The sequence below is a fragment of the Pongo abelii genome, chromosome X (assembly GCF_028885655.2).
Source record: "Pongo abelii isolate AG06213 chromosome X, NHGRI_mPonAbe1-v2.0_pri, whole genome shotgun sequence".
Taxonomy (NCBI): domain Eukaryota; kingdom Metazoa; phylum Chordata; class Mammalia; order Primates; family Hominidae; genus Pongo; species Pongo abelii.
The window spans coordinates 5,864,640-5,877,160 of record NC_072008.2 but is presented as its reverse complement, the minus strand read 5'-3'; positions in this window follow the sequence as shown (position 1 = coordinate 5,877,160).

Genomic DNA, 12,521 nt, shown 5'->3' with positions numbered 1-12,521 from the left:
GGTAACTCATCACCAAAATTCACTTTCTTGGTCAATTTCCAAGTTACCATCAAGGCCACATCGTGATGTGGATAGACAAAAATATTTCTATCCATTTTGAGAATTATATTTTTTTCCTAGCTTGGTGTGGAGAGAAAGATGTCCTTCCCTCTTTCTTCTTTCTTTCTCCCTTCTGCACTTACTTCTCTACGCTTTCTTCCTCTTCCCGATAAACGTCTTTATAATCTCCCTGGGAAGATGAAGAGATGACATTGAGAAATATATCATTATGGCAGTTTCCCAAGAGTTTTATGGAACACAAAGTTACTGGAATTTGTTCAAGTCTTTATCAGTAAGAAGCCTTAATAAATATTCATGTGTAATAGTGAGTAAAACACAGGTCATATAACATAGTATTCTAGTCTTGTACTGGCTATCATATGTGCGTGTGTGTGTGTGTCTGCATGCATATGTGTGTGAAAAAATGTATATATTGTGTATAATATATAGATACATATTATATGCGTACATATCCAGTGTACCTATGTATATACACACACATACACTCAAAAATAATTATACATAAAGATCTCTAGAGCATACGAACTTTTCTTTTGAAACACAACGATTGCATATTTGTTCTGACAGACTCTTGCAAATGCTACAAACAATGTATCAAAATGAACCTTTACTTTCCTTGGGATTTCTTGGATGATCTTTGATAAGCACAATCTCATGGAATTAGAAACACAATCTTTTTCCTGTTTAACTTTTAGATATTAAACTTCTTATTTAGAATACTTTTAGATTGACAGAATAGTTGCAAAGGTAGTACAGATTGTTCCCATATACCCTGCACCCAGATTCTCCTATGTTTTAATTGTATATTGACAAATAATATTCATATCTATTTATGGGGTACAAAGTGATGTTGTGATATATGCGTTCAGTGTGGACTCATTGATCCAAGCTCATAAGCATACCTCTCCCCCAAAAACTTATTATTTATCCCTCCTGTCTAGCTGAAATTTTGTATCCTTGGATTAATACCACCCCATTCCTCTTATCCATGCCCCTGGTAAGCACCACTCTACTCTATGTTTCCATGAGTTGGGCTTTTTCATAGACTCCACATATGAGTGAGATCATGCAGTGTCCGTCTTTCTGTGTCTGGCTTATTTCACTCAGCATAACACCTGCATGACAGGTTTTCCTTCTTTTGAAAGTCGGGATAGTATTCCATTGCGTAGATATACCACATTTTCTTTAGCCATTCATCTGTTGATGTTTTTCATTTCAAAGTAAAGTAAGCCTATGCTAATAAGGAAAACGAGGATACTTGGGATGTGTGATGAGTCTTTTAATATTAGCATCTTTTTGGCCTATCTAGTGACATGAATGATGGCGTTCTGCCTCTATCAAAGACATTAGTTCACACCCATGTAGCGAACACTTCATGTTCATGTTATTCTCCCAGCTTCATAAGAGCCCTTACTTGTGAATGTAAAAAATATATATACTATATGTATAGTAAAAGCATATATACTATATACAATATATATCCTATATAAATATATATCCTATACAAATATATATCCCATATAACTATATACACTATATATAGTATCTAAATATACTATATACACTTTATATATAGCGTCTAAATATACTACATATACTCTATATATACGGTATCTAAATATACTATATATATATATAGTATCTAAATATACTATATATATATATATAGTATCTAAATATACTATATATATATATATAGTATCTAAATATACTATATATATATATATAGTATCATGGTCAATTTGCCACAATCCAGTTACACTTACATCTATATTGTCTCTTCAAAAAAAACCAATGAACAACTTCCACTTTCTACTTTAGATATTATTTTTATTGCCTAAGATTTTATGCACACATGCACACTTGCAGGAGTATATTATGTATGGCTAAGGATGTGTTTGTATAAAATAAATACTATAAATATATAGTATATGTGTCACACACACAGACACACACACATGCATATGTGTGTATGTATAGGTAACATAATCTCGCCAGTGCCCCAAACTGAATATGCTGCTAAGATTAATTGTACTAAAATCTGACTCTATAATAGAATTTTTTTCTGCCATAAGTAAACCAAAATCAATGTGTTAATGAGTAGTGCCTGAGGTATCTACAATAGACAATAGAACACACAATTTTCCAAGCATTTTATGGAACACAGTTACTGGATTTTTTCCCAATTTTCTTGATCAGTAGGAAGCTTTAATATATATTCACTATAGTCTAACCTATTATACACACGTGGAGTATGTTTTCCTAAGCCATTAAAGATGCTTTATATGAAGTTTATTAGGAGCCTTTGAAAAGTGTGTCAATATAAGCAAAGTACACAATGATTCCGTCATTAGGAGACAACATTTTGTGATAGGTGAAAAAGCTTCACATCTGAAGCCAGCCTGATGTGAATTCCAAGTCCCACCCTTACCAGCTGTTTAATCATGAATAAATGACTTACTTTCTTCCTCTTTGCCCTCATAGGGCTTTAGGATTAGCATAATATTAATACACGGACCCCAGAACTTAAAATTTAAAAAAGAATATCATATACATGATATGAATACTATAAATAGATTTAAGTATCCCTATTTATCTACCGCATGTCCATTCATATTATAATCGGAAAGAAGTATTGCAGCAGAGAAATAAAATAACAGAAATAAAATAACAGAAAATAAAATAACAGAAATAAAATAAATGCCGCCACGTTCCATGAAGCAACGCGAGTGTCCCAGTAGGTGGTGCTATCCGCTCTGCGTCAGGAGAGGCAGCAAGAATTTCAGGTGGAAATGGGGAAGGCTGAATGGATAATGGAGGGTGTGAGTAGGGAATGTGTTGAAATAAGAAGTGACAACCCAAGTGGCATGACTTCCCATCTATCTTCTTGAAAACCCAATTAAGGCACTTTTCACCGTCATGCGTGTGCGAGTAGAGCTGCTTGACAGGTGAACTTACTTTCAAGAGGAAGAGTCTATGGTTTTGTAGAATTCCTTCCAGCTCCATGAACAGTTCTTTCCATTCCACTTCCCAGAGGAAACAGAAGCGCCAACCCAACCTGGATTTCACTGTCAATCAGCAGGGACACAGAACCTTTGACACCATTATATGAATATACATTTTGTTAACAGCCTTGGATTCATAGTAGGTCCTCTGGGAGGAATGGGGAGGAGAAATTCCAAAATATTTCATTGGAAAATTTCAGCATCTCAAGCTACAGCAATTTCCACTATGTTGTACACTGATCAGAGAATGATTATATTTAGTGCTCATAAACTCGGTTCTAGGAAAACATGATAGTCATTTCAAAATGATGGGAAGAGGCATACACAAATATATTATTCTCAACTTCAGCTCTTTAAAGCATGGGAGACCCTGAATTGGAACACATCTGGTTTTGCTTGTTTGTTTTTTTACAGAGAATGTATTTTATTTTATTTTATTTTATTTTATTTTTCAAATTTCAATAGGGTTTTGGGGAACAGGTGGTGTTTGGTTGCACAATTAAGTTCTTTAGTGGTGATTTCTGAGATTTTGGGGCACCCATCACCCGAGCAGTGTACACTCTACCCAATGTGTAGTCTTTTATCCGTCACCACCCACCTCCCACCCTTTCCCTTGAGTCTCAAAAGTCCATTGTAATTTTTTTTTTTTTTTTTTTTTTTGAGAAAGATTCTCACTCTGTCGCCCAGGCTGGTGTATAGTGACAAGATCTTGGCTCACTGCAACCTCCACCTCCCAGGTTTAAGTGATCCTCTTGCCTCCGTCTCCCGAGTAGCTGAGACTACAGATGCATGCCACCAAGCCTGGCTAATGTTTGTGTTTTTAACAGAGTCGGGATTTCACCAAGGTGTGCCAGGCTGCTTTCAAACTCCTGACCTCAAGTGATCCACCCACCTTAGCCTCCCAAAGTGCTGGGATTACAGACATGAGCCACCAGCGCAGCCCACTGTATTGTTCCTATGCCTTTGCATCCTCATAGCTGAGCTCCCACTTATAAGTGAGAACATAGGATGTTTGGTTTTCCATTCTTGAGTTACTTCACTTATAATAATGGTCTCTAATTTCCTCCAAGTTGCTGCAAACACCATTATTTCATTATTTTGTTCCTTTTTATGGCTGAGTAGTATTTCATGGTACATACATATATATCACACTTTCTTTATCCACTCATTGATTGATGGGCATTTGGGCAGGTTCCATATTTTTGGAATTGCAAATTGTGCTGCTATAAACATGCATGTGCAAGTATCTTTTTCATATAATGACTTCTTTTCCTCTGAGTAGATACCCAGGAGTGGGGCTGCTAGATCAAATGGTAAATCTACTTTTAGCTCTTAAAGGAATCTCCACACTGTTTTCCATAGGGATTGTTCTAGATTACATTCCAACCAACAGTGTAAAACTGTGCCCTTTTCAACACATTCATGACAACACCTATTATTATTATAATTTTTTATTACGGCCATTTTTGCAAGAGTAAGGTGGTATCACATTGTGTTTTGATTTGCATTTCCCTGATCATTAGCGGTGTTGAGCATGTTTTCATGTTTGTTGGCCATTTGTACATCTTCTTTTGAGAATTGTCTATTCACGTATTTAGCCCACTTTTTGATGGGTTTGTCTGTTTTGTGTCATACAGAAGATCACGTCCAGTAAAAGCTCTGATGCTGATGTAGTCTTTATTACATTTCTCATTGCAAATTTCACTTGAAATTCTATTTCGCCTTGAAATTTATTAAAATTGTATCCTAAGTTGGAATATATTGACACTTGTAGTTCTTTAAAGAGGTACGCATTTTAAAGCTGAGAGACTGACATTGTGAAGTGTCAAATGATTGTTCAGATGTCTGTTTTCTTAAACTTGGTCTCACCAAGGGTTGTTTATTTAGTGATGTTTACATGCCTGGCTCCTTCCAAGCTTGTGGGACACACACAGTGTTAAATAGAAGAAGAGCTTACATGCTGGGCACAGTGGTTCACGCCTGTAATCCCAGCACTTTGGGAGGCCAAGGTGGGCGGGTCATCTGAGGTCAGGAGTTCAAGACCAGTCTGGCCAACATGGTGAAATCTCATTTCTACTAAAAATACAAACATTAGGTGGGTATGATGGTGTGCGCCTGTGGTGCCAGCTACTTGGGAGGCTGAGGTGGAAGGGTCACTTGAACCTGGGAGGTTGCAGTGAGCTGAGATTGTTCCACTGCACTCCAGCGTGGTGAAAGAGTGAGACCCCCCCACCCCAAAAAAAAAGATGTGAACAATCAGAAAAGGAAATAAAGAGGTAGCTTCAAACTGGTAAGGACTTTTAATTGCACAGGGTTTGGTAATGCAAACTTGAAAAGGGATTGTCCAGGAAAAAGTGACCTTGGAGCTGAATCCTAAAGGCTGAGAAGAAATCCACATTGCAGGGGGGAAGGAAATGTTTAGATAGAAGAGGACCTATTAGGGTTGGCCAGGACCTTTATGGGAATCAAAGGATGTTTCCATGGACTGGAATGTGGAATGAATGGTAGCTTAAAAGGTGAAGTTGCAAAGCTGAGCCAGGACAATGACCTTATCATCCTGGTGAGAGATTGATGGATTATTTTAAGTCCACTGGGGAACTACTGATTTAAGCAGAATAGTGACCTGAGGCATATATCAACAGAGATCCTCAAAGCTATGCAGAGGGAAGAAGGTGAGGGGAGAGGACAAGACAGTCTGTGGGGAGATCAACTGAAGCTCCCAAATGAGTTTGCAAGGGGATTGTTCCCTGTCTTCAGATGAGACTTCAGCTGCGGGTCTTATCTTGAGGGCAGCCTTCTGAGAGACCCTGAGGCAGATGACCCAGCTAAACCATGCCTAGATTCCCAATCCACAGAAACCATGAGATAATAAATGTATTGCCTTAGGTCACAAATTCCTGATGTGGTCCTAGAGAACAACTAGGTTGCAGGGGAACAGGTAGAATCTCAGGTTCAGCTGGGAGGGTGGCTACAAAAATGGGTTTGGATAAATAAAGTCAAGCACTTAATCATTGAAGATAGTAAATAAGAATTAGGGAATAGGTTTCAAGGATCAAAACTATGTCCCATAATTTGGCCGCAACATCTGAGTCTCTTGCATTTCTTTTTTCATTTCTGTCCTATTTGGCTCACTGTGCAGACCACCTGCATATGCCAAATGCTAACTTCAAGGTCCCCTTGTCTCCAAATGCAGCCTTGTTGAATTCTGGTAGGCAGGAGAGACTTTCCTGCCCTTTCCTGGGGTGCCTGTTTCTGTTGCTCTTGACAAATTGAGGGATGCGTCAGCTTTTTGATGCTGGAAAAAAATAATAGGGTCCCTACCACTGGATGTGCATCTTGTGGGTGAGCGATTGAGTCATATATGGGAACACATTAGAAGGGGCTTGGTTGATATAGCTGCTATTATTGTCAGGAGGAAGCTACCCTAGAATATAAATCAATAATTCACAATCTTCCTCTAATAAAAATTACCATTAATTAGGTCTTTTCAATCAACAAGAGGTGTCATCCATTGATAAGGCTATAAATAAATTCTGGAACCAACTTATGCAAATAGTAATTTTGCTTCCCTAATCAAAACCTACTCAGGTCGGGGATAGCACTAAATAAAACATTAAATGCTCTCCTTTCTTCCTTTGATGTTCTACCTCTCTTGTTCATTACTGCAATAACAAGCTCAAATCAACCAACTACATGAGAATAATATAGAACTGAATTATGGTGAGTACGCTAAGCTTGGTCTTATCCATTAAATAGCAAAAAAGACCCTGTTCTCATTTATATTTCAGTGGGCTCTCTCTGTAGCTATCACAAATGTCATCCCTAGCGTTTAGCACAAAAATAAGATGTTAAGAAAGTGGAAGAGGGCAGTTTCTTTCAGCTTACTACAGAAGGTGGAATGAGGAAAGTTGGTCTTAAATTTCAGCATACAGGAGTAAAGCTAGATTTCATTTACAAACTTGGCATGTGTAAAATTCTGGGAATTTTTATGCGGCAGAAACAAGGGTAACCCTTCCATTTTCTCATCCCTATGAAGAAAAGACAAAAGACACATTATTGCCACTTCTTGTTCATTAAAATAACTTTTGAATGACATTTAACATTTTTAACACACAATATAGAAATGCAGAATATAAACATAATAAAGCAGAAGGAAAAGTTAATTGGTGTTACAAAGGAATTCATCCTGGCTGGGAAGGGAGATGCAGGTGTAGTTTACAAGCATCTTTCAGGTATTCATATTTAAGTTATACCCATCAAGTTATTTTTCTCCATCTGCTCAAGCTGGTAAGCACTTCCTCCAAAGAAACTTTAAAAGAATACGCACTCAGCAAGAAAAAGACAAATAGCTCTATTAAAAAAATAAGCAAAGTGTTTAAATAGACATTTCTCCAAAGAAGATACAAAAATAGCCACTCAACACATGGAAGCATCATTAGTCATTAGGGAAAAGCAAATCAAAACCACAAGGAGGTCACACTGTACACACAGCGTGGCTAAAATTGAATAGATGGTCCTTAAGAAGTGTTGACACGGATGTGCAGAAATTGAAATCCTGATACACTGCTGGTAAGAACATAATCTGGGGCAGCTGCTTTAAAAAGCAGTTTGTCCCTTCCTCCAAATGTTAGACATGGAGTTACCCATGACCCCATCCATTCCTCTCCCAGATACGGACACAAGAGAATGAAAATGTATGTCCACATAAAAACACGTATGTAAATGTTCAAGCAGCAGTATTCATAAGAGCTAGAAAGAGAAAACAAAGCATATGTCAACCAACTGATGCAGAGATAAATAAAATATGATGTATCCATATTCCACACTGCATAATAAAGCATTATTCAGTAAGCAAAAGGGATGACAAATTGATTCATGCTAAAATATGGATGGACTTTGAAAAATTGTGTTCCATGAAAAAGGCAGACACAAAAGGCCACATATTGTATGATTCTATTAATTCAAAATCTGTAAACTATGCAAACCTATTAAGCCAGAAAGTATACTACTGATTTCCAGAGACTGAGAGGAAGGAGAAATAGGGACCTATTAGGTGTGGGGTATCCTTTGGAGTAATGAAAATATGTGATTAAATAATGTTGGTGGTTGCACAGCAAAGGGGGTATACAAAAAATGCTAAACTGTACATTTTATAAGGGTGAATTTTAATTTCTTGAGGATTGTCTTAATAAGGTTGTTGTTTTTATAAAAGTCTTATATATGGATTCAATTCACTCTCAGTAGTAGTAACACTTAAAAATGAGTCACTTTGTATCAGGCAAAAATTATAATATCCCACAGAAGAAACTGAATTTTTTAAAATCAGCTAGTTCTTGTAATGTTAAAGAGGATGATGCTGAATTGACATTATTCCTTTGAGGCTGACCGGATGAATTCCTCTCAGTCCCTATTCTTTCTTAGCTGCCCCCATTATAGAGGCTAGAAAAGCTAAAAAGCTCATTTCTTTGGCCTATTGGCAACTCGGTGGTTCATAAAGGCAATAGCATAACTATATTTATTTTTGTCCCTTTCTCCTTCTTTTCTGCCTGGAATATGGTCATGACACCTGAAGACAGAGCAGCCACTTTGTAGGCGTTAAGCAGTCAGTATAAAGACAAAATCCAGTAGTCTAAGGATAGCAGGATAAAGGGCTACAAAGAGCATGAACCTGGCAATGGGCAAGTTTAAGCGTCTGTGTCTGCACTGGACTCCTTATTTTGGGCTACTTGGTATATGAGAAAACATACATCCCTATCAAGTTATTCTTGAAATTTTTCTGATATTTGGAGCTACGTGAACACGTGGTTTCTTCAACATTGATTAACCATGCCCAAAATATTCCCAGAAAATTCAATATTTGTGGTTCAGTTTGTAAGAGATTTTATTATTTTCATGCATATACCTTTCAAGACTAAATGAGCCAAGTGCAGACTATTGACGGAACGTATCTCAAAATAGTAAGAGCTATTTATGACAAACCCACAGCCAGCATCATACTGAATGGGCAAAAGCTGGAAGCATTCCCTTTGAAAGCTGGCACAAGACAACGATGCCCTCTCTCACCACTCCTATTCAACATAGTATTGGAAGTTCTGGCCAGGGCAATCAGGCAAAAGAAATATTTCAAAAATTGATGAGAAATTTGGCCAGGTGTAGTGGCTTACGCCTGTAATCCCAGCACTTTGGGAGGCCGAGGTGAGTGGATCACTTGGGGTTAGGAGTTCAACACCAGCCTGGCCAGCACGGCGAAATCCTGTCTCTACTAAAAATACAAAAGAATTAGCCAGGTGTGGTGGCAGGCACCTGTAATCCCAGCTACTCAGGAGGCTGGAGGCAGGAGAATCACTCGAACCCCAGAGGTGGAGGTTTCAGTGAGCCGAGATTGCACCGCTGCACTCCAGCCTGGGCAACAGAGCGAGACTCCATCTGAGAAAAGAAAAAAAATGGATGAGAAATTTATTCTCTGCATAAGTATCTACGCCTTGACTTAAAAAATTGAGTTCTAATCAAATACTGTTTTCTGTATCTGTAATAATTTTTTGCCTCTGTTCTCTGTGCATTTCTATTGAGTAGGAATTTTTCTTCTACCAGTTACCCTTGGGGAATGAGAGTCTACATCCCCTGTCTGTTTTCTGTAATCTTCTGTTTCTTGTAACTCAGGCTTTACAGGTGATAGATGCACTTTTACAGGATGCTGTGTTTCCCTCAAATATTGGGCAATTCCGGCATGCTGATCATTCTTTATTGCAGAACACTGGTTGCCTGCTTGGGCAGTTTAGTGTTTCCACTCTCTTGTGACCAGGGGAGTGGACAGAAAACTTGGCAGTACTCATAACTCATGTCCTGGGTGTGGGAGCTGCTCGCCATAGCTAATCTTTGTCTTTTTTGTTTCCGTAAAGCTGTTAAACAAAGGAAAGAAAACGATGTGTTGTGGATTTGTGTCCCTGCCAAAATCTCATGTCCAACTGGAGGAGGGGCTTGGTGGGAGGTGACTGGGTTGGGGGTGGATTTCCCCCTTGCTGCTCTCGTGACAGTGAGTGAGATCTTATGAGATCTGATGATTCAAAAGTGTGTGGCACTTCACGCCTCACTCTCTCTCTCTCTTGCCACCATGAGAAGAACGTGCTTGCTTCCCTTTCGCCTTCTGCGATGACTATAAGATTCCTGAGCCCTCCTAGTCATACTTGCTGTGAGAAGTTTTCTGTATTAATTTGTTTCACACTGCTATAAAGAACTACCTGAGACTGAGTAATGTATGAAGAAAAGAGGTTTAATTGACTCACAGTTCCGTAGCGGGGACTACAGGCATGTGCCACCATGCCCAGCTGATTTTTGTACTTTTAGTAGAGATGGAGTTTCACCACATTGGCCAGGCTGGTCTCGTACTCCTGACCTCAAGTGATCCACCCGACTTGGCCTCCCAAAGTGCTGGGATTACAAGTGTGAGCCACCATGCCCAGCCATTATTAGCTTTTTTACACCTCTGAAGTACTAGATATTGAGAGAGATGATGTAAGTCCTGAAGTTACAGAGCTCATCCCTGGCTAATTTGTATTCAGTATTTACATCTGCGGTATTTGAAAGTTTTTACTGTGTTTATGATGGCAATTTGTTTCCTCGTGACTTAGATCTTGCTTCAAGCTTCAAGACGTAAAGAAGGTGGATGATCCTAATGAGTACATCTTGAGCCGCGTGGGAGATATTGCATTCAAGTCTACGATGAATATTAATTCAAATGCCAGAATTTACAGCTATTTAAACCTCCCATTTTCCCCAAGAGTTTCCATGCATCCTCAGAGGCCAAGTTGGCGCCTAAAAGCTAAATTTGTTGATTGACTTTAGTGCCCTCTTCTGTATACTAAAAACTAATTTCAAAGCATAGTTAATTTGCAAAAATTCCACACATATTTATAATCTATCAGAAAAAACCGAAACTGTACACATCACAAAATACACAGTTAGAAAATAGCTATGAATTGTGCCAATTTCAGTGCAAGGTTATACATTGCAGATTAAATCACAAATTTAAAAAAAATCTCCCTTTAGTTAGGCAAAGAAATATTCATTGTTGAGCCAGCATGAGAAAGCCCAGTGACAGGGAATTCTATTTTCTTACTGGATAGTTATGTGAAAAATGTAAGTGGCATCAAATGAACAGCTCAAACTTTGAGGAAATCATCATTGGCAGAGCAAGAAACAATATATTTTGTCATTTTAAAAATTTATGCTGTGAGGAGTCACTCCTTCCTGCCAAAGAAAATATTATGTACACATTTAAATATACAATTGACCGTTGAACAAAACAGGTTTGAATTGCATAAGTATATGTATATACAGATTTTCTTCCACTTCTACTACCCCAGAGACAGCACAACTGAACCCTCCTCTTCCTCTTCCTCCTCCTCAGCTTGCTCAACCTGAAGATGGTGAGGATGAAGACTTTTAAGATGATCCACTTCCACTTAAAGACTTTTCTGTAGCTTACATTCTTTTCAGAACACAATATATAATACATATAGCATAAAAATATGTGTTAATCAACTGTTTTTCTTTTCAGTAGGGCTCTGGTCAACAGTTGGCTATTAGTAATTAAATATTTGAGGAGTCAAAAGTTATATGTGGATTTTTGACTGCACAGAGGGCTGTGCTCCTAACCCCCATGTTGTTCAAGAATCAACTGTATAATAAAATTGTTACAACAGTATGAATGAGTCCACTCTTTGGGAGTCACTGAAACTTATTCACCTCCCAAATATGTATACTCATGTAGATCTTTCACTGCAACTCAAGTCTACTATTCTCTTAGGTTCTCAGGCAGACTTTAAAATAACAAAGTCAACTTAAAAGGGAAAAAATTACCCAAAAGTCTGCAAATATCAGAAGTAGTGGAGACAGAAAAATTCTCCAGATTCTTGGTCGTTCACTCAAGGAATACTGTGGGATTCTGTACTTCAGATGAGCAGTTTGCTTCAAAACACATGGAAATGTGTTCAGCACAAAGGCTTTAAGTTTTGCATAGAAAGTTTCACAAGCTGCCGTGTAGCAAATCCACACAACACTGGGAAAACCAAGAAGCTCATACATTATAGAAAATGTTGATTGTTTAAGAAAATGATTATCATAATGGCGATGATGATGGTGATGATGGTGATGGTGTTGATGGCCATTATGTTGATGATGGTGACTGTGATGATAATGATGATGGTGATGATAATGATGATGATGATGATGACAGTGATGATGGTGATAATGATTATGGTGATGGTGATGATAATGGTGATTGTGATGATAATGATGATGACGATGATAGTGACGGTGATGATGGTGATAATGATGATGGTGATGATGATGATGGTGATAGTGATGATGATGGTGATGGTGATAATGATATTGATAATGGTGGGGGCGATGGTGATTTATCATGGGGATGTCCATATATACTGATGTGGTTTGGCC